The sequence below is a fragment of the Tachypleus tridentatus genome, chromosome 13 (assembly GCF_004210375.1).
Source record: "Tachypleus tridentatus isolate NWPU-2018 chromosome 13, ASM421037v1, whole genome shotgun sequence".
Classification (NCBI taxonomy): domain Eukaryota; kingdom Metazoa; phylum Arthropoda; class Merostomata; order Xiphosura; family Limulidae; genus Tachypleus; species Tachypleus tridentatus.
This window is the reverse complement of record NC_134837.1, coordinates 54,446,171-54,467,478: the sequence shown is the minus strand read 5'-3', so window position 1 is coordinate 54,467,478 and position 21,308 is coordinate 54,446,171. Positions and strand designations below refer to the sequence as shown.

The 21,308-nt window shown below is 34.4% G+C and overlaps 1 long non-coding RNA gene across 1 annotated transcript; it reads right to left on the bottom strand.

Moving 5' to 3' along the window:
- Positions 1 to 2,538: 2,538 nt before the first annotated feature.
- Positions 2,539 to 20,844, bottom strand: LOC143238865 (uncharacterized). Its single transcript, XR_013020811.1, has 3 exons — positions 17,787 to 20,844; positions 14,379 to 14,553; positions 2,539 to 3,319 (listed from the first exon to the last, which is right to left on the bottom strand). It is a non-coding gene; the product is annotated as an uncharacterized LOC143238865 (long non-coding RNA).
- Between the last annotated feature and the right edge of the window lie 464 nt (positions 20,845 to 21,308).

Genomic DNA, 21,308 nt, shown 5'->3' with positions numbered 1-21,308 from the left:
GTCCCACATCTATATCACCCTTTATTGCCTGCAGACATTTGTGGGAAGGTGACTGCTCTCCCAAGTAAAGAAGAAAAATTAATTGAAATAAAAACAAGAAAAAGAAAATAAGGTACTACCATTTGGGGGTAAGTAAGTTGAAAACTCCTCTTGAAGTTAGCATTCCAGCCCCCAATATTGTAGAAAGGCACTAACTAACAGCACAGCAAACAAACTATACCAGCATGAAGAGTCCCATCCAGCTGTCCAAACAAATTAGTATAGCTCCCAACCACCATCCATTCTCCAAGTCCACTGCTACTATCATGTTCTAAACAAGCATTTTTTTTTGCGGCAAGTTGCACATCCCCATAAAGTAATGCCAAGTTGTTAAATGACTTTATTCATAATTAAAAATGGTTATCAGAAAATTTAAGTAAGATTTCTCAATTTTTTATTTATTTATATTCATTTAAATATAATAAAATATGCTGGTTGCGGGTTTGAATCCCGGTCACACCAAACATGTTCGCTTTTTCAGCCGGAAGGGCATTATATTGTAACAGTCAATCCAACTACTCATTGTTAAAAGAGTAGCCTAAGAGTTGGCGGTAGGTGATGATGACTAGCTGCTTTCACTCTAGTCTTGCACTGCTAACTTAGGGACGGCTAACGCTGACAGCCCTCGTGTAGCTTTGCGAAAAAATTCAAAAAACAAACTTGTTATGAATTGGCGCTTGTTCATTACGTCATGTCACTGTAAACAAAATTTGGTTATTTTTAAAAGTATAGTTTATCGTAGTTCAACTGTTATAAATTGGCGCTTGTACTATTGCCCCATGTTTCTAGAAACTTCTAAGTGTTTCAAACTGTTTCAGTTGAGTATTATTACATCATAATATCGTAGAATTTGTAGAATATTCTATGCTTTTATTAATTCATCTATAAATATGCATACAAAATATGACATACACACACAGTGACTCTTAATATACACTTGCAGTTGTCTTTGGTATTAACTAGTAACTCTAAAGCCGTAACTTATATTTTTATGATTTACATTATCCATTTTGGTATTTAAATACGTATGCCATAACATATTTGTTCAACGCATAACCAAACATTCAACTACGAGTCAAAGTTCTTTATGTTGCAGCTAACAGGACCATAATGTGTTGACTCAATGCATTGTCGAAAAACCCAATAAAACTACCGTAATTCTTTCCAGGCACCATATTTTTAACTATATGCAAATATATGATGGAAGCCTAGGAAGAATTACGACAGTCTTATTAGTATTTTAGCAACACGTTGAGTCAATGTACTTCGACCCTGTTGGATTATGATCAACAGGGCCATAATGTGTTGTAGAAATATCATATGATTTAAAGATATGTAATGACCATTGGTTAACTCGGCAAGTCGTTGAACAAATATGTTATGATCCCAAAGCTCGCTATGCAAATATGTTTTGTGTTATTTCCGAATATATGTGTTCTTTTCCTTTTTAATTCGTTTTGCAAACTTCATTTTTTATCTGATGTCGGCCAGATACCAAAATAGTTTTCCTAAGATTTAATTAGTGTTTATCTTTTTCAATATGTTGCTGCAAACACTTTCAAAGACTCGTTTCAAAGTTGGAATGATAATTAATGTGGCAACATTAATTAACCGTAGTTGACTAGTATTTTTTAATGGCATATAAACGGTAATATTTTCAAACTTTACTATCAGTTGTGATATCTTAGTCACCTGCATGCTTCCAGAGGATGTGTTCACTGAAGCAGAAGGTTGATGACGTAAAATACAATCATAATATGATTTTAACTCTCAATTCTTTATGTTGCGTCACTTGTGAACTTTGCGTAGAACCAACGTATTACTAGATATTTGTAAAATAACTCATTTTTTGTGTCAACTACATTACGGCTCAGTGATTCTTCTGTAAAGAGATGAGTTAATCACTCATTCGCCTTCATTTAATGTTTGTTACAGAATTCTCTTTCTCTGGTTCAAAGACAGGTCAAATGTGTACAGAAATAGGTTAATTTAGTAGACACGAGCACCTTATAAATGTGTTAATTTAGTAGACACGAGCACCTTATAAATGTGTTAATTTAGTAGACACGAGCACCTTATAAATGTGTTAATTTAGTAGACACGAACACCTTATAAATGTGTTAATTTAGTAGACACGAGCACCTTATAAATGTGTTAATTTAGTAGACACGAACACCTTATAAATGTGTTAATTTAGTAGACACGAACACCTTATAAATGTGTTAATTTAGTAGACACGAGCACCTTATAAATGTGTTAATTTAGTAGACACGAGCACCTTATAAATGTGTTAATTTAGTAGACACGAGCACCTTATAAATGTGTTAATTTAGTAGACACGAACACCTTATAAATGTGTTAATTTAGTAGACACGAACACCTTATAAATGTGTTAATTTAGTAGACACGAACTCCTTATAAATGTGTTAATTTAGTAGACACGAGCACCTTATAAATGTGTTAATTTAGTAGACACAAACACCTTATAAATGTGTTAATTTAGTAGACACGAGCACCTTATAAATGTGTTAATTTAGTAGACACGAACTCCTTATAAATGTGTTAATTTAGTAGACACGAGCACCTTATAAATGTGTTAATTTAGTAGACACGAGCACCTTATAAATGTGTTAATTTAGTAGACACGAACTCCTTATAAATGTGTTAATTTAGTAGACACGAACACCTTATAAATGTGTTAATTTAGTAGACACGAGCACCTTATAAATGTGTTAATTTAGTAGACACGAACACCTTATAAATGTGTTAATTTAGTAGACACGAGCACCTTATAAATGTGTTTCCAGAGGTAATGAAATAGATTAATCCCACAGTTGCATTCAAATATTTCATTTCCAAAATGTTAAATAAAGAATAAGGATAATTCCAAACCGCGTAACGAATGTTTTATTTTCATTTAATTCTATGCATTTATATATATATATATGTGTGTGTGTGTGTGTGTGTGTGTGTGTTCAGGCATATTACATTCAAGGGACAAAAAATACAATATTTCGTTCAAGCTCAAGCGTGTTAAAGAAAGTACTTGTTTGTATAGTAAACTGTAAGAGCACCTTATTGTAGGGAATTCATACTCATTACAAAAACTTCAGTAAACTGACAATTAAATACAAAGGAATCGCTGTTACTGGATTATAAAATTAATGTGTTCTTAGTTTTTGATGTATTCTTTCAAGGAAGGTGAAGTACAGGAACCCTCGGAGGTTAGACACGAACTTTAATCATCCAACCTCCACTCCATGCGACTCACTGACAGATCCTAAAGGTATATAATAAAGTTGGTGACAATCGGCTTAGCAGTTCGCCAGACATAAGTAGATACAACGAACAATCTATATTTAGGGTCCTGAAGAGTGTTATGTGGGGAACATTTCCTACCTCTATGTCATTCTTCGACGGGGGGTCTAACAGTACGTGTCATGTTTGGTAATAATCACTAGTTTGCTAGTTATAAGTGGACACACACACAAATGTAACTGTGTTCATCGTTCTTTCCTGAAATATTTTATGATTTAGTCATATTTGTTTGCTCAAGAACATCAAACAATTTTACTCATATGTTTTGTGTTGTAGTTTTTCGTAAATTATTGCAGATTATATAAAAGTATCCCCCCGCAATGTCACAGTGGTATGTCTGCGGACTTACGATGCCCATGGAAAGCAAAGCAGAGATAGCTGACTGTGTAGCTTTGTGCTTAATTAAAAGCAAATTAACAACATATAAAACTATGAGACTGTATAACCTCGAACCCCTGCTCCTTTCTGAGATTTCATGCGTATATATTAGATAACGTCAAATTTCACTTTTGAAAACTCAGAAAGTCCTTTCTAATATCTAGGATCAATAACTCGAGTTTCCTTTTGTTGTTTTTGTTTTTTAGAATCTCAGCCTTACTGTGCTCAGACATTTGCAGAAATCCGATCACATTTTGCAGAGTTTCTAACCTAAAACCACGAAAATGCTCAAATCCTCCATAATAAAAAAAATGCTTTAAAGTGATCCGGACCAAAGTTTAGGAAAATTATTCAATACTGACTTTCCATCTTGTGTAAAAATTTTTAAATTGTTAAATATAACGTTCTTAACCCTCTGTTTATGGACATATCTTACAAACGTTAGCAACTATGTTACATGCATATGATTGTGAGAATGGCAAAAACACGATCTATTAAATCTGTGTAATTATACATATGACCCTTTATTATATTAGGTCTGTTGATATCCTCGATACAAGAGAAAATTACAGATTTGTTTCTCTTAAATCTTAAAATTTTCGTTTTCAGTAAAAAAAAGTAGTTCGTAAGTACCTCAAATAGAAAACTTACTTGCGTAAATAAAATATTACTCTACAGATGTTATCACAAAATATAATAGAACAAAATGCCCTTCAAACAGTGCAAAACATGTTTAACCAGTGTTTCAAAAGTTTTGATCTTTCAACAACAACAAAAACACACTATCAAAAGAACAAACATGACTATCATGTACACACCAGCTATATACTGATGCAATATACGTATGTACGTTCACATATGCAATAAAACAACTTACACTGATTGAACTTATATCTATACCAGTCATCAGTTAGGAGTGATATTTTTAGTTATAAATTGGATGAGTTACTTACACACTTGAGATTTGCATAGAAGTTAAAATAGGTTTAACACTATCACTTAACGTTAATTAATCCATCTATCCTTCAACTATAAAAGTGTAACAAAAAAAACTGATTAGCGATTACTTCTCAAATTACACTGTTTATACAGGCTTTCAACTCACGCACGGACTGTTTCTATTAGTAATAAAATATTAAAAAGCAAGCAAATAGAAAGACATAACATAAATAGCTTAACGGCCAAGAATCAAACACGGCACGTGTTTTCAGAGCTTTAAATAGTTTGTCAAAGGTTTGTTTTAGTTTTGTTTTGAATTTCGCACAAAGCTACTCGAGGGCTGTCTGTGCTAGCCGTCCCTAATTTAGCAGTGTAAGACTAGAGGGAAGGCAGCTAGTCATCACCACCTACCGCCAACTCTTGGGCTACTCTTTTACCGACGAATAGTGGGAGTGACCGTCACATTATAACGCCCTCACAGCTGGGAGGGCGAGTACGTTTGGTGCGACCGGGATTCGAACCCGCGACCCTCGTATTACGAGTCGAACGCCTTAACACACTTGGCCATGCCGAGCCCTTGCCAAAAGTAACAGCATCAATCACAACCTTGAAGCGATTTTGCCATATATGCGATTGTTTTAAGTTTCTCACAAGGGAGTTTAAATTCTAGATCTTTTTATGTCATTGGAGAAGAATATTTGTTTTTATTTATTTTTGGAGATGAACGAGTTTACGTTATTATTTCAGCTATTGTGAGATTAATCATGACAAAAAATGTTTTGAAAAGTGTGTAAAAAACAAAACAAACCAGACCTAATCACTTAATAATCCACCTTATAATTTGTGTCCGGTATTGGATACTTATTTTGTGTATAGTTACATTTAATTATATTTCATCTAATGTTTGGATATGTTACAGTGTTGTTGTAAGTCCGCAGACATGCCGCTGAGCCACTGGGGGGGGGGGATATGCTAAGTACATTTCCCGTTATCTTTTCTTTGGGGAGGGCTTGGCACAGCCAGTTGGATGTTTGTTTGTTTTTTGGAATTTCGTAGAAAGCTACTCGAGGGCTATCTGTGCTAGCCGTCCCTAATTTAGCAGTGTAAGACTAGAGGGAAGGCAGCTAGTCATCACTACCCACCGCCAACTCTTGGGCTACTCTTTTACCAACGAATAGTGGGATTGACCGTCACATTATACGCCCCCACGGCTGGGAGGGCGAGCATGTTTAGCGCAACGCGGGCGCGAACCCGCGACCCTCGGATTACGAGTCGCACGCCTTACGCGCTTGGCCATGCCAGGCCCACCAGTTGGATGAGGGTCGCGAGTTCAAATCCCTGTCTCACCTAATATGCTCGTCCTTTCAGCTGCGGAGCGGTATAAAATGACATGCCCACTGTTCGTTGGTAAAAATAGTACCCGGTGAATAATGATGACTAGCTCGCTATATTTCTTCTGGCTTAACAGGCGGCTAGCGCAGAGAGCTCTGGTGTGGTTTTGCAAGAAATTCAAACCAAAACATTTTGAGATATCTGTTTTATAAAACATTTTTGAAGCTCTCTTAAATAAACATATATAAATAGATATGTATATGGGGTTAGCACTGTGGAGTTGAAAGTATATACTAAAATGGGCCTGGCATGGCCTAGCGCGTTAAGGCGTGCGCTTCGTAATCTGAGGGTCGCGGGTTCGCGCCCGAGTCGCGCCAAACATGCTCGCCCTCCCAGCCGTGGGGGCGTTATAATGTTACAGTCAATCCCACTATTCGTTGGTAAAAGAGTAGCCCAAGAGTTGGCGGTGGGTGGTGATGACTAGCTGACTTCCCTCTAGTCTTACACTGCTAAATTAGGGACGGCTAGCACAGATAGCCCTCGAGTAGCTTTGTGCGAAATTCCAAAACAAACAAACAATATACTAAAATAGCGTGTGTGTTTCTTATAAGAAAGCCACATCGGGCTATTTGCTGAGTCGACCGAGGGGAATCGAACCCCTGATTTTAGCGTTGTAAATCTGTAGACTTACTGCTGTACGAGCGGGGATTACTAAAACAGTAAAATATCATTAGTAACTACATATACTGTGTTTATGCTCACGTTGTGTGAACTGTTTATCAAAAACTTAATATATTTTCTTGTGAAGCCGAAAGGTTCAGTTTTTCAGCGTAACCGAACAGTTGTATGTATGTTGAATATGGAGAACGTTACGAAAAGAGAGAGCGGAAGAGGACATACACGTGCCGACTTCCGATCTCACTCCTTTCTTTGTGGATAATTTCTATAGAAGATTTACCACTGGAAATTGTGAAACGAGAAGTATTCTGTAGGTTTTAGTTTATGGAATGATTAAATGAGTATGATATAATGAAATAATCCAAACTATCATCCACAAAAATGAGAAACTGCAAAATCCTTATTCTTATTTTGAAAATGAGGCCCAACATGGCCAATCGTGTTAAGGTGTGCGACTCGTAATCTGAGGGTCGCGGTTTCGCATGCCCGTCGCGCTAAACGTGCTCGCCATTTCAGCCGTGGGGGCATTATAATGTGACGGTCAATCCCACTATTCGTTGGTGAAAGAGTAGCCCAAGAGTTGGCGGTGGGTGGTGATGACTAGCTGCCTTCCCACTGCTATATTAGGGACGGCTAGCGCAGATAACCCTCATGTAGTTTTGCGCGAGATTCAAAAACGAACAATCAAACATGAAAATGTGTAAATAAACGTTCCACCTCAGATAGAACCGTATATACCAACATCTCGTTTCAAGGTTTACAGTCTATACAATCGTTGCAAAACATCAAAATATCAGACAGACAGACAGAAACGTCATGTACCTTTTTTCAAGTTGCATGTGATTATATTTTGTTTGATGTTGTTTTTCAAAACGTGAAATAAAAATCCTGTATTTATTCATTATTTTGCAAAAGAGACAACAAGACACGATATTTTACATGAATTATTAAATAAAAATGTTTATATATTTATCAGATTTCGTGGTGGAGACATGTTGAATTCAATCGTAAATGTTGGCCTCTTTAATTAAAAGGTAAATTATGATGAAGTATCATCAAGTTGCAGAATTTCTTATTGTATTTTTTCTAAGAAAATGGGGATAAGTTGGAAGCTTATGCCATAGAATATATCTTGACATTCAGCCAGACTGGTCATTTTGTCTTTCTTGCCTTATCGGTTTTTTGGTCTTATAGACCAGGGAGGGTCAGGTTCGCTTGAGCCTCTTCCTCCGCTTTCCGTTTTTATGTGTTTGGTTTTTGATTTAGCAGTGTAATACTAGAGGGAAAACAGCCAGTCATCACCACCCGCTGCCAATTCTTGGGCTATTCTTTTACCAAAGAATAGTGGGACTGACCGTCACGTGATGAAACGGCTGAAAGGGCGAGCATGTTTGGTGTGACGGGGATTCGAGCACGCGACCCACAAAATACGATTCGAGCGCCCTAACTACCTGGCTATGCCAGGCCTATATGTGTTGCCTATGGAAAAGTATATTTGTTTCAAATTTCATGTAAATTGGTTGAAACAGGGCTAAGTAATTGACCAAAACCCCTAAAATTGTGAAGTTACTTAACCTTTTGACCTTCCATAAAACGACCAAAAATGGGCATATTTCATATATTTTAATAAATTTGCATCAGACATGTAAAAACAAATATGTTTACTAAATTCCATGTAAATAGGCAGAAATGCGACTAAGTGGGTGTCAAAAACTCATAAATTTATGCTTTTCGTGAGATTTTGGCCCACTATAAGTACCAAAAATGAATAATTTTTATGTCAATGTGTGGGACCTGTACAAAAGTATCTCGTTTAAAATCCCATGTAAAAATATTGCTTTTTTATAAGCTCTGCCCCCTTAAAAAAAAAAGTAAAATGGGCAAATCTGCCCTTTTGTACATGTTAATATGTTGGACAATTGAAAATTATAATTGTGCCAATTGCTGTAAATATGACTGCACAGGAGTCCACAATATATAATTTTGTTGGTTTCCCTGAACTTTGGCCGTATACAATTCTTTAAAAAGGCCTAAAGAAAAAATACGAAAGCGGTTTCTGGGCATGATTAAACAAGGTGAAACTTTACCAAGTTTCAAATCACTTGGTTGAGAAATTAAGGAACGACGTCGATTGAAAAGCATTTGGAAGAAGAAACAATAGAAAAACAGTATTTTGTTCTGAGGAGACATAATTAAAGGTCATTTTAGCACTGGAAAACCACCAAAAAAATCACTTCCTACCTCCAATTGATCTAAATATTTTACCTTGTTGCTTGAGGCATATTACTCAACTCAAAGGAATTGAATTTGTTATGATAATTGTTTGTTTCAGAATATCCGATTAAAGCTACACATACCTGCACTTACAAACTATCTCTAATTGTGTAATGATAGGCCATAGAGAAGGCATCACATCAACAGTACCCACTTCGAACTCCTGATTTTTTCTTGTCTTAAAAATAATGGGATTTGACCGTCACTCTTATAGTGTAATAATGGCCTCAAAGTGCGGAACGTCTTGTTTTTTGTTTTGTCAAAACAATGAGCCATGAACCCTCTGATTCAGATTCTATTATGTTAAACATAACAGAGTTAAGCTCGTCTGGAATTATCTATTGGATCATTTCACTGAAAGAATTGATATACGATTTGTTTGTTTGTTTGTAGTTAAGCTACATAATGGACTATTTGTGCTCTGCCCACCACGGATATAGTCACCCACCTTTTAGCGTTGTAAGTCCGCAAACATCTGACATTAGGACAGACAGTTAAAAAAATCAGGGTGACTCACAGACTGGTAACTTATATAATAGTTATCTAAACTCACTGTGATCACTTGTAAGTATTTCAAAAATTTTAAAAATGAAGACTGTTTAAAATGTGTAAAGTATTACTTTAAACAGTTGATAATTTAAAAACTGAAGCTTCATTTATTTACTGAGTTACTGTGTTCACGTATTCATTTTTGATCTGTTTGCGCAACTATATTGGCAAATATAACACAACGCATGGGAACAAGATAAAACACATGTTTTTGAAAGCAAAGCTTTATGAACTCTGCATATAATTCGATACAGGTTAATTGTCAGTTTTGACGTGCCTTCATATTTGCCTCCCAGTGTCACAGTGATATGTTTGCGGACTTACAATGCTAAAAACTGGGTTTTGACACTCGCGGTGGGCAGAGCACAGATAACCATTTGTGTAGTTCTGTGCTTAATTGCAAACAACAACAGCCTTCAGATTTATCTGATTTGTATGTATTTCGGTTCAACGAGTTACAACTAGGAGCACATGATAAGACTTCTTTGACCTTCTTGTTCGAACTTTGAGAAATTATCTAATGATGAATCTTTCCTACAAACATTCAACAGATTTCTTTATACAGAAATCTGTAAAGTAAAGAAGTAGCAAAGCAAATGAGATATGTTTAAAACGTGTGCAGCAAACTAAACGTTAACAAAACACAAATCTTATATAAATCTCACTCAGTTCTCTCTAAAAATCTAACATGCAATAATTATAATATCAAATCTACAGCAACAGAAAATGGTTTGTAATAAGCACTCATAGATCAAAAAATGTGTCAATATGTGAATTAGTGACGCTTCAGCGTATCAAGATAGGTATTGGTGACGTTTCAGCTTACGAAAATACAAGCAAAAGTATCCCTCTCCAATGACGGCAAAAGTTTAAGTTAATCTACTAATTTAAATTATTCCATGGGCTTTAGAAAGGTTAATTGTGTTGAACTGTTGTTTCACTTAGAATCAAAGATCTGAGCTACTTATACCACCCATCGTGAAAATTAATTGTTGAGAATTTCAATCATGCTAATAACTGTTCAACAATAACATATCGAAGACACAGATTTTTATTTTTTAAGTCACGTCACATTTTAAAATGTGAAGAATAATGTGATTACTTCCTAACAATTTAGTAGAGGATATCCTGGGTGTGAAATAAAGTTTAGCATCAATGTTATTTATGTCTCTTCTCCTGTCATTTCAAAAGTAAATGTTGAGCTTTCCCTACATGCGCAGTTTTTCAAACGGGAGAGAGACGAACCCTCAGACCACATTTTACAATATGTATAAGATGTATAAACCTAATATATAACAGGTAATTAGTCATCATCAAACTATTCTTCATTAATAATGTTTTGGATTAGGCTTACGTCAATCACGGAGCATAAACTCCTTTTAAAAATGAAAGCATAGTCCGTGTGATAATCTGTTCAGTAAAATATTCATAATACTGAAGACCAGGGACGACTGTGTAGTTTAGTGACAGCCAGACGTAGTCTGCTTGTTGTATTGTTACATTGTGAATTAAAGAGACCATAGTTCTGCCGCCACAAGATTGCTGTCTACACTTTGGGGTCGTGAATGCGTTATAAGAGTAACAATCTAATCCCACTATTTGATCATGGTAGCCCAAGAGTTAGCTGTTTACTACCTGCGTTCCGTCTATAAACTTTCAATTCAAAATTAGAACAGTTAATGCAGAATTAGTTATCCCTGCACTTCAGCATCCAGAGGATACCGTCTTAAGCTCAGGGAGAACCATCAAAGATAAATACGTCGTAGTTCCAAATTTCATCAACAATGAAAAATTGAAATTTTCATAAATGAAATGTATGATAATTGATATATTCAGTCCTTTTCAACCTCCCATAACTGTGACTTTTAGAAGACTTGTAGGAATTTAAAGACCCAGACCACTTATAACAAGGAAGAAAAGAACAATTGTCGTCAAGTTTACACCAAATGACACCTCCTGTCAGACTTTAACATCATTCCATCCAGATAAGGATGTTTTTCATCTAATAGAACTACCTCCTCGTACTGATCTATAAACTAAAAAGAGGGCTGTGCTGGGCCTTGGAGGCAGGTCCCAAGTGCGCTGAAACGTGATCTATACAAGGTAAATCATGTTTCGTTTTTTTCTCATTAGAGTTTGAAATGGATAACCATATACTACACCCTTTTACATGTTTAGTGTCAAATCCGACAGGAATTGGTAAATCATAGTTTGTAAGTAACGTTTTACTTATTATCGTAAAGTAATTTATAACATTCCTGAAAACATCGTATAATTTTACTATCACTTTATAAAAACATTAATGCAAAATATTTCCAACATTTAATTTATCAAAATGTTCATGAGTATTTAGGTCTGATAAACCAGATCTTTATATCATTAGTGATCTTATGATATAACGTAGAGAAAATAAACGAGTGTCTCAACTTTTTACACGTGGAAATCACCATTTGAATTTATCGATGTTTTTTATTATACAGAATTTATTTCATCAGGACAAAGAATTGCGTAATATTAGTTTAAATTCTCAATATATTATTTTACTCAAGAATGTCAGAGACAAGTCTCAGTTTAATGTTTTAGTAAGACAAATGTTTCCATCAGGTGTAAAATATATTGAAGAAGCTTATCAGGTTGCAATGAGACAAACATCTGATTTGAAACCGTAAATGCCCGTAAAGATCCGTCTGAGGATCGGACTTTTTTCCTGGAAATAAAGTTACAGTGTACATACCAAAGTAAATTAAACTGTTGTTTAAATGGCTATATACTCATTTATTACCATTACTGAAACAGTAATGCAACTTAGAAAGATTTTGTTTGAAGAATGGGTCATATGTAATTAAAGAACTTGTATTCAAACGTTTAGTAAACAGATATACAAGCAAGCTCTTGTTTAAAGAACCGTTTACAAGTAAATATGTGAAATGCTGATCGTCGTCAGTGTAATTGAGTGACGCGGCACATTCATAACATTCCATGCAGGCCCGGCATGGCCAAGTGTGTCAAGGCGTTCGACTCGTAATCCGAGGGTCGCGGGTTCGAATCCCGGTCGCACCAAACATGCTCGCCCTTTCAGCCGTGGGGGGTGTCATAATGCAACGGTCAATCCCACTATTCGTTGGTAAAAGAGTAACCCAGAAGTTGGCGGTGGGTGGTGATGACTAGCTGCCTTCCCTCTAGTCTTAAACTGGTAAATTAGGGACGGCTAGCGCAGATAGCCCTCGAGTAGTTTTGCACGAACTTCAAAAACAAAACAAACATTCCATGCAAAATGGTAATATAGACTATCTCTACCTGCGGAGTGTGGCTGAACTGTTGAGCGAGAACTTTAGAATCATTCATGAAAAGAGGAGAGAGAAAACCAAGATAATGAAAATTTCTTGTTACAATCTGGAGTTGTTTGGATGCCCCAAGGTTGATCAGCTCCCAAAATCAACTGTCACGTTCATTTCACATTAACGATTTATATCACTGTGGTGTGAACAAAGTTAATGTAATACCTAAATGGGTGTATAACTAAACAGTTTTATATGTTGTACTCAACAGCCTCTTTTCATTTGTTTATCATGACACTTGGAATTAAACATCAAGAGTTGCTCAGTGCATCATTTAAAGCAAAACGTAAACTGATTAAAGGAATAATTGCCGGATCTAAAAATGATTCTATTAAATGTTCTCACAATGAACATACAAAAGTATAAACTTAGACAATTCATGTCATTATTGAGAGAGCTGGCTGTCAAGAAAACATCAGTTAAACAGAAAATAAACTTGCTGATACAAAAAGAAGGCTTTTTAACTTTACTCTTAGCACCAATACTTTTATAATTTGGTAGTTTGGCAGGATATGCTATTGGTAAGGCTGCTGAAATACAAAAATATGGCAAAACGAATGGTTATCGTTTCTGAAGAACTGGTACACTCTCTTTATCAATCCAAAGTTTATGAAAGGCCTGTACCTAAGATATTAAACTCTATAGATAAAGATATGAAGTCAATCTTATAATCTGCTACAATACTCTTAGATGATAATACAAAGATGATAAACCAACTGCAACAACGCCATCATACCTTTCATTCAAAAGCCATGGAACCCGTTAAAATTATAATGGAATCACAAATTCGTAAAAATGGAGAAATCATTTAAAGCGTTCCTCAGAAACATAAGACGAAAGCCGAAATTCTACTAAACTTGATATATTACAGTGGTGATCTGAAATGAAGTGATCGTGGAGAATTAGTTTTTAGTGGAAAATCTGTTTCAAACAGTAATATAATCAACTTGTTCAACGACATATTCTCCAAAACACTGTTTGAAATGTAGACAGATCGAAGTATATGAAACATAATAGACTTGATAAAAAGATCTAAACTTATTGAATCTAAACGGGGTCACTTTAAATAAAATAGTATTATATTATTTATTTATTTGTGTCTTGACTGTCGTCATAGGCTGTTGTCATTCTTTTAACCTAAGTAATATTTTGAATTATCTAAGAATTAATTTCGTATGTTGTAAATTTCAAACGATTACTACAGTTATAGAAAAATTTGATGGTAAAAACTAAACAAAAATATGCGTTGTAGAAAATAACATATATTAAATCCATACAATGTATTATATTCTGCTAGTTTGGGTGGAGTACAGACTTTATTTAGATCCGTAAAAGCATCAAATAAACTTGCATCTCTAAATCAGGTTAAAAACTGGTTAAGTCGAAATAATGTATATACTTTATACAAACAAGTAAAATATAAATTTTAGAGAAACCGGGTTATTGTTTTAGAACTGCTGAACAATGGCAAGCTCACTTGGTGGATCTCTCTAACTTAAATCAATATACTCCTCAGTTTAAGTATTTACTCACATGTACCGATGTGTTTTATAAATTTGTACTAGTTGTTCCACTCAAGGATAAGAAAGGTGCAATGCGTATAAAGTCGTCCCCTATTGGTACAGCGGTAAGTCTACGGATTTACAACGCTAAAATCAGGAGTTCGATTCCGCTCGGTGGACTCAGCGGATATCCCAATGTGGCTTTGCTATAAGAAAATAAAACACACACACATGTAAAGTCTTTTCAAAAAATTTTAAAACAGGGTCAGCAACCTTGTAAACTTGAAACTCATGCTGAGACAGAATTTATTAACTGCCTTGTGATGACGAGAAAACCCACTTGTAGAGAAAGTTACATATTTAAAAACGGTTGGTATGGGTAGAGAAAGCACTAATAGAGGAGCGAACAACTCACATTAACTCTATACATCCCAACATTAACTTCACATCTGAACAGAAAGAAAGCAATCAAATATTATTTCTTAACCTCAAAAGTACAAGAACCGATACACAATTTAAAAAAGAAATCCACGAAAAAAAGCACCCATACTGAACTACACATTCTTTGTGACTCAGCACATGAAACAAAACAGAAACTCAACATACTAAGAAACCAAATAAACACAGCCAAAAAACTATGCTCACCAGATAAAATTAACGATGAATTAGACAAAATAAAACAATACTTCATCAACATCAATAAGTTTCCTCCACAAACCGTAGAAAACATTATACGCACACACCTAGATAGAAAGCAAAACGAGCTAACAATAGTAAATATATCTCACGAATAAAAAAATCACGAAACCATATACTGCTGCGTACCATATATTCCCGACATCAAGAGAAAAATAACCAACATTTGGCCAGAAATAGTAACAAAATATGACATTCCAGTTAATACCAAATTTATTCAAAAACCAGGCACAAAACTGAGGTATATACTATGTAAAACTTACACTGACAAACACCACACCAACATTACTTATAAAATACAATGTGATAACTGCCACGACTTCCATATTGGAGAAACAAGTAGGAAAATAAAAACCAGATTCAAAGAACACAAAAAATCACGTTCACACGTTTTAGAACACCGTAAATCAAATAAACACAACATAACCATAGAAAACACCCAAATACTAAATAAAGAAACAAACATAAACAAACGCAAAATTAAAGAAGCCTTACTTACAATCCAGCATCTAAGCATGCCCTCTACATTCCTACTCTCAATTACGCAACCGACTTCAAAGATGTGGTCAGCTACCGGTCAGTAACCCTTTCTTTCTTTGTGAATCTGACGATGACCGAAGAAGGTCGAAACGTTGTTAGCTCCTCTATTAGTGCTTTCTCCATCCATACCAGTCGTTTTGATATATATAAATATATTATTAACTGCCTCTTTCAACAATATCTCAATGAACAAGACATTCACTTCTTTACTACGCATAACTAAACAAAAGTGTCTATAGTAGAAAGATGTAATCTTACTGTTAAAGCGTGAATGTGGCGCCACTTTAATCATCATGGATAAACAATATCACTCATCTTCCATCTATCAACCTTGAAGGTTCGTGGTAAGTGGCTTTTGTCGAGTTACAGGGTTGACATAATTGACATAACGTACCTGAAAGTTCAGGATATATATCATAATTTTCAGACTGTCACTCTGCTACCGTACTAAATCATATTAGACCAGGTCATTACAAAGAATCTGAAGATTTAATTGGAATTTTTAATAAAGTAGAAGATGCTTTTCCTAAACCCCACAATAAACGTATATTTACTTGTGATTCATTCACCCAAAAAGTAAAAAAGAGTATAAATAATGGACCATCTATAACGGTTGATCCTGTACTATTAGTTATTGATGGACCATCTATAACGGTTGATCCTGTAGTATTAGTTATGTTTGGATTTAATACTAATCACTCGATAAGTAAGAACACTGTGGCTCCATACACTGGTAATATACATGATGTGTTTTACTAGTTCTATGTTTACGCAGATGTTGTGGAACCTAGCATTGTCGGTGATCTATATGTACCACTGATACCAATCGTTCAAGTTAAAGGTCAGAAAGGAGACATGACCACTGAAACATTTATAAATACTCAATACAGACCCGTTTCTAGACCAAATTTTCAGACTACAGAGATCGCTTTAAAGGACAACATTGGTCACCCTATCTCATTTAAACGAAGAAGAATGAGTATATATTGCTTTATTTTGCTACATCTTTGCTATCATGAGAGTTTCTTACTATTACAAATCAGTCATCAATGACGCATATTATGATTAGTAAGTGGGAAATGGTTTACCTTATTCTGCTGGTAGTCAATGGCAATGGGGACAAAGACTGAGGAACGTTTCGAGCAATTTGTTTGTATTCTTAAGTAAACAAACAGTTCAGTCTGATATAAATTTAGCATAGATGTCATACAAGAAAAACCCTTTGTGAATGCTGGAAAACGAAGAGCAATACAAGGAACTCAGAACCTGACTAGAGAAGTTCTACATACTAAAAAGAAGAAATATAAGTGTTCCGTGTTTAGAATACCTAAAGCTAAAAGAAAAAGAATATTGACTTCACACATTTTTGACAAACAATCATGACTCTCCTACTACATGAAAAGTCCTGTCAATGTATAAAATCTGAGCTAGACTTATTTTTTCTCCTTCCCACACAAATATTGAAAAAAATCAGTAGACTAATATTACCCTCTATTTTCAGAGACCGTCAGAAAACCTATCGAATTTTCTATATCAGGATGAGGAGATGAATATTTAAATCCAGCCCAATCTTATCTTCATGTAAAGGCAAAGACTGTCAAGCCTTACGGTACTAACATTACATGAAGATACCTCTGCACCTGTAAACGTGTTACTCCATTCTCTGTCTTCTCAAGCTGACATCTGAATTACAAACTAATTTCTTCTTCTTACAATCTTTACGCATATAAAAGCTACATAGGAACTTTACTGAGCTATAATGGTGAAGCTAAGAGAAATCATTTGACATTGTCCATGTGCATAAAAGACATAGCAGCTAATTTTGACGATTTAGGTTTTAACGATGGTGAAAATGATGGAATCAAAGACTGACAAATAGACACACGTAGTAGTCAAACAGTCGACATGATCAGTCATCTGCATTCGGATATCTTTTTGCAGAACAAATTCTTGCATAATGGTGTAAATTTAAAACGCTAACTCAAACGAGGGAATGATTCGTTTTGTCAAATAACAGATATGGAATCAAAATGGTACTACAATACGTTTCTATCTACGTTAGAAAACTCAAGATCAGCTCGTCAGTCATACTGTCAAAGTAAGAGTGAAATATCGTTCGAAATATATAATGTGCAAATCGTTTTCAATTCCAAGAGAAACTTATAAGCTTCTATTGATAAGACTTTTTTATACAAGTACTTACATGGTCTTGTTATAAGATGTGTTGATAGTGGTGCATTTAATGGTTCTTGGAAGATAACTTCATACGATTTCAACATTACAGCTCTAATTTTGTGTCAATCAAGACAGATGAAAAACAGATTCACACTCGACCTTTACAGCCAGATTTTGCTGCGAAGCTATATGCATGAAGATATTAAACATTATTTAGTGGAAGTGGAAAGCAGTTTCAAGATCAAGGAATTGATATAGTTAATACTCGGAATGATATACACTCTTTGGCTTTGATCTTATATTAAATTTATCTGCTAGAAAAGTTCACTTTAATTTGGTGACACATGGAATTTTTTTGAATTGAATAACATTTCAGTAGTGTCTTACCCAACACTATAAATGTTCTACCACATGCAAAATTTCAGTCAATTTGATCAGTCTAGAAATATCATAACTGATATCTGAAAAGCTATGAACACAGTATAAATTTATTAGATACTATTACAAAATTTATGTACACAAAATGGAGTTGTATTTGTCAGTGATCGACTATCTGACCAAGCAGAGAAACGATTATACATTATCAACTTGAATCCGAGTCATAAATCTGGTAGCCACTCGGCCTGCACATATTTTGGTCAAAATGAAAAATAATATTTTGATTCATTAGTACTACCTCCAGATAATCTCAACATTATAAAAGTCATCAAGAACTATCAACGTGAACTTACAGCCAAAAAGTGCTATAAGAACCATATTCGTTTTTGTGGGGCACTTATTTTGTATATTATGTTTATTATTGTTATTGGCATGTGTCCAAAGGAAAATTGCTGTGTTATTTTAAATCCTATAAAGATAGTTGTGATATATCTGTTCAAAATCTAAATGTAAATTAAATATTTTTAGGTAATTACGTCGTTATTAAATGTGTATTGTTATGTAGAACAGATTTCAAGATATTTATTGTCAAAAAATTAATAAATTGTTAAAAGATATATTGTGTCCAGGATTTTTATTATAATCACGTTACTGAAAATCTTTAAATAATTCATTGAGTAAGTTTTAATTAAAGTATGACCCTTTTAGGACGATTTAACCCTTTAGTCATATTTATACACTATTATGTGAATCATTGTATCATAACGATATGTTACCGCGGTTTAACAACGCTTCCATAACAACGCCCCTGATGTTAAAGTTTGGAACTATGGCATAATGGTGGGCTGGCAACGAGCTCCTAACTGCGCACTGATCTTTGACGGTTCTCCCTTCCTGAGGCAGCCAATCAGCGTGAAGCGCCATCTTTTGGATGCGGGAGTGCTGGGATAACTACTCGCATATGTCTTTTGTGTTGCTTTACACTAATATCCTAAAAAGTTTAGCGAGCTTAAATTTTAATACCTGTTGTTAAATATAAATATCCCATTGTTTTTCCTAGCTTTGTCGTTACATTGAAAATAGAAACTTAGCAATTCAGTATTTAAAGTGGTCATGGAAAAGGTGTGGTATTAAGGGTGGGGTAAAATGGGGTTTACCCGAAGTTATAACTACACTAAAGCCATTTTTCATACGAAACCAGAGAGTTGTGCGAAGGCCATTTTGCAACACCGACGTTTTTTCCTTACCGGTATACATGTTGATGCACACCCAGTATTTTACCACTGCTTAATACAACAAATGTCTTTATTCGTATCTAGCCTAATTATCACCCGTATTATTTATTATATCAGTAACACTGCATTTTAAAATTAGCGACATACATGCTGGGCAAACCAAGAAGAACAAACACAATAATTTGTTAAAGAAATTACATGCATGGGTGATAAACTAATCCAAATCACGTAAAAAAATAGACTAAATTATACATTTACAACCAAAAACTTGTGCAGTTTTTAAAGCTATTTTTTTAATTTTCAGTAGATGAATTTGACCAAAAGTTATTGTCATTTAAAGAGTTAAATGTATTATTCACTGAAGTGGAATTTGTATTTGAAACTCTGATTGTTATGCTGTTAGTAATAACAACTTTCAAATGAAAGTTTTTGGCAATGTAACGATCACATTATATTTGAGATATCCAGGGCTGACGAAGTTGCTTAAGTCTCTCTTTGAAGAACATTTACATTTGGTTCTTGTTTTGAATCAAGCACAAAGCTACACAATGGGCTATCTGTGCTCTGCCCACCGCGGATATCGAAACCAGGTTTTTAGCGTTGTCAGTCCGCAGACATACCACTGAACCACTGGGGGGGGGGCTTCATCTGGTTCTATTTCTAGTTTTGTAATACGCTAGATTTGATTTATTTAAAGCATACTTTAAAAGTCGCCGGTCTAAATAAAATCTGAATTTGTTTTTTATTATTATTGTAGAAAGAGAGCAGTTGCAAATATAAAAAAAAATTAATGTAATGGATCTATCACAGAATAATTTATATGACATGTACGAAACTCAAATGTTACAGCATGTTTAGTAATACGTTAGATTTGTTTTTAAAACCTGTGTTTTTTCACTAGTTATTATGTAAAAAAGATCAATGCAAGGAAATTTAATGTAGCTATCACAGAATAGTGGTAGTTGAAAAAATGAAATTTCGTATTACGGTTCGAATGTTCTGAAGTAAAGCAATTTGATGTGGCGAATCTGTGTTTAATGAAATATCTGTTTGTTTTCCACATTTTATGAAAATTGTAAGTTTACCTAATGTAATCTATAAAAACTGTTTTTGTTTAGATTACTTCCAAATAATAATAAGTTTTTTTATTATTTTTATATCAGCGTCCCAACCAAATGATCATGAAAAATAGTAAATGAACGAAATGAATATTTCAGAGGATTAAGTCTTGTTATAACTTAATAGAAATTGTTGTTTATAAACATTTCCGTTAAAGTTTAATACTTTTGGCTACTCCCCTTCTTACACAGTTAGTAAATATTGAAAAACATTAATAGGAACTTTTAATAAATCCCTAAAATGATTTTTAATACAAAAGTTGGATAGCAAAAGCATCTATTTGCAGATGATGGATTTTGTAAAAATCATTTAAATTTGTTTCACACGAAAAGACTTTACGTCGAAAATAGAATTATTTTATAATAAGTGATCAACCACTGCTTTCAAACATTTTAAAAAGTGTCAACTTCCTTTTCAGGAGACGGCAAGACGGCAGATCTTTGGAATTTTATGAATCATGTATACACCTGCCATCTATCGCGAAGTAGAACAAACACGTGTAATTATGTATTTTCTACTAAAACAATAAATAAAACATTTAACGTACACTGCTTTCTTAAACGAAATGTACCACGTCGTCCCATTCTATTAAGAGGCAGAAGTAGTACATTAAGGCCAAAACTCTACTGATTAGTAAAATAAAGACATTTTTTAAGGTAATGGTCATTTAGTAATGATACTCATGTTATTATCTTACTTAAAGTTCATTTAAAAGTGACCTTAAGCACTCGGTTTTTTATGAATACATATCCTGTTAGAATACTTTTTGTGTTGTTTCATGCAGACAATAACAATACAATATCGCTTTCAGTATATAT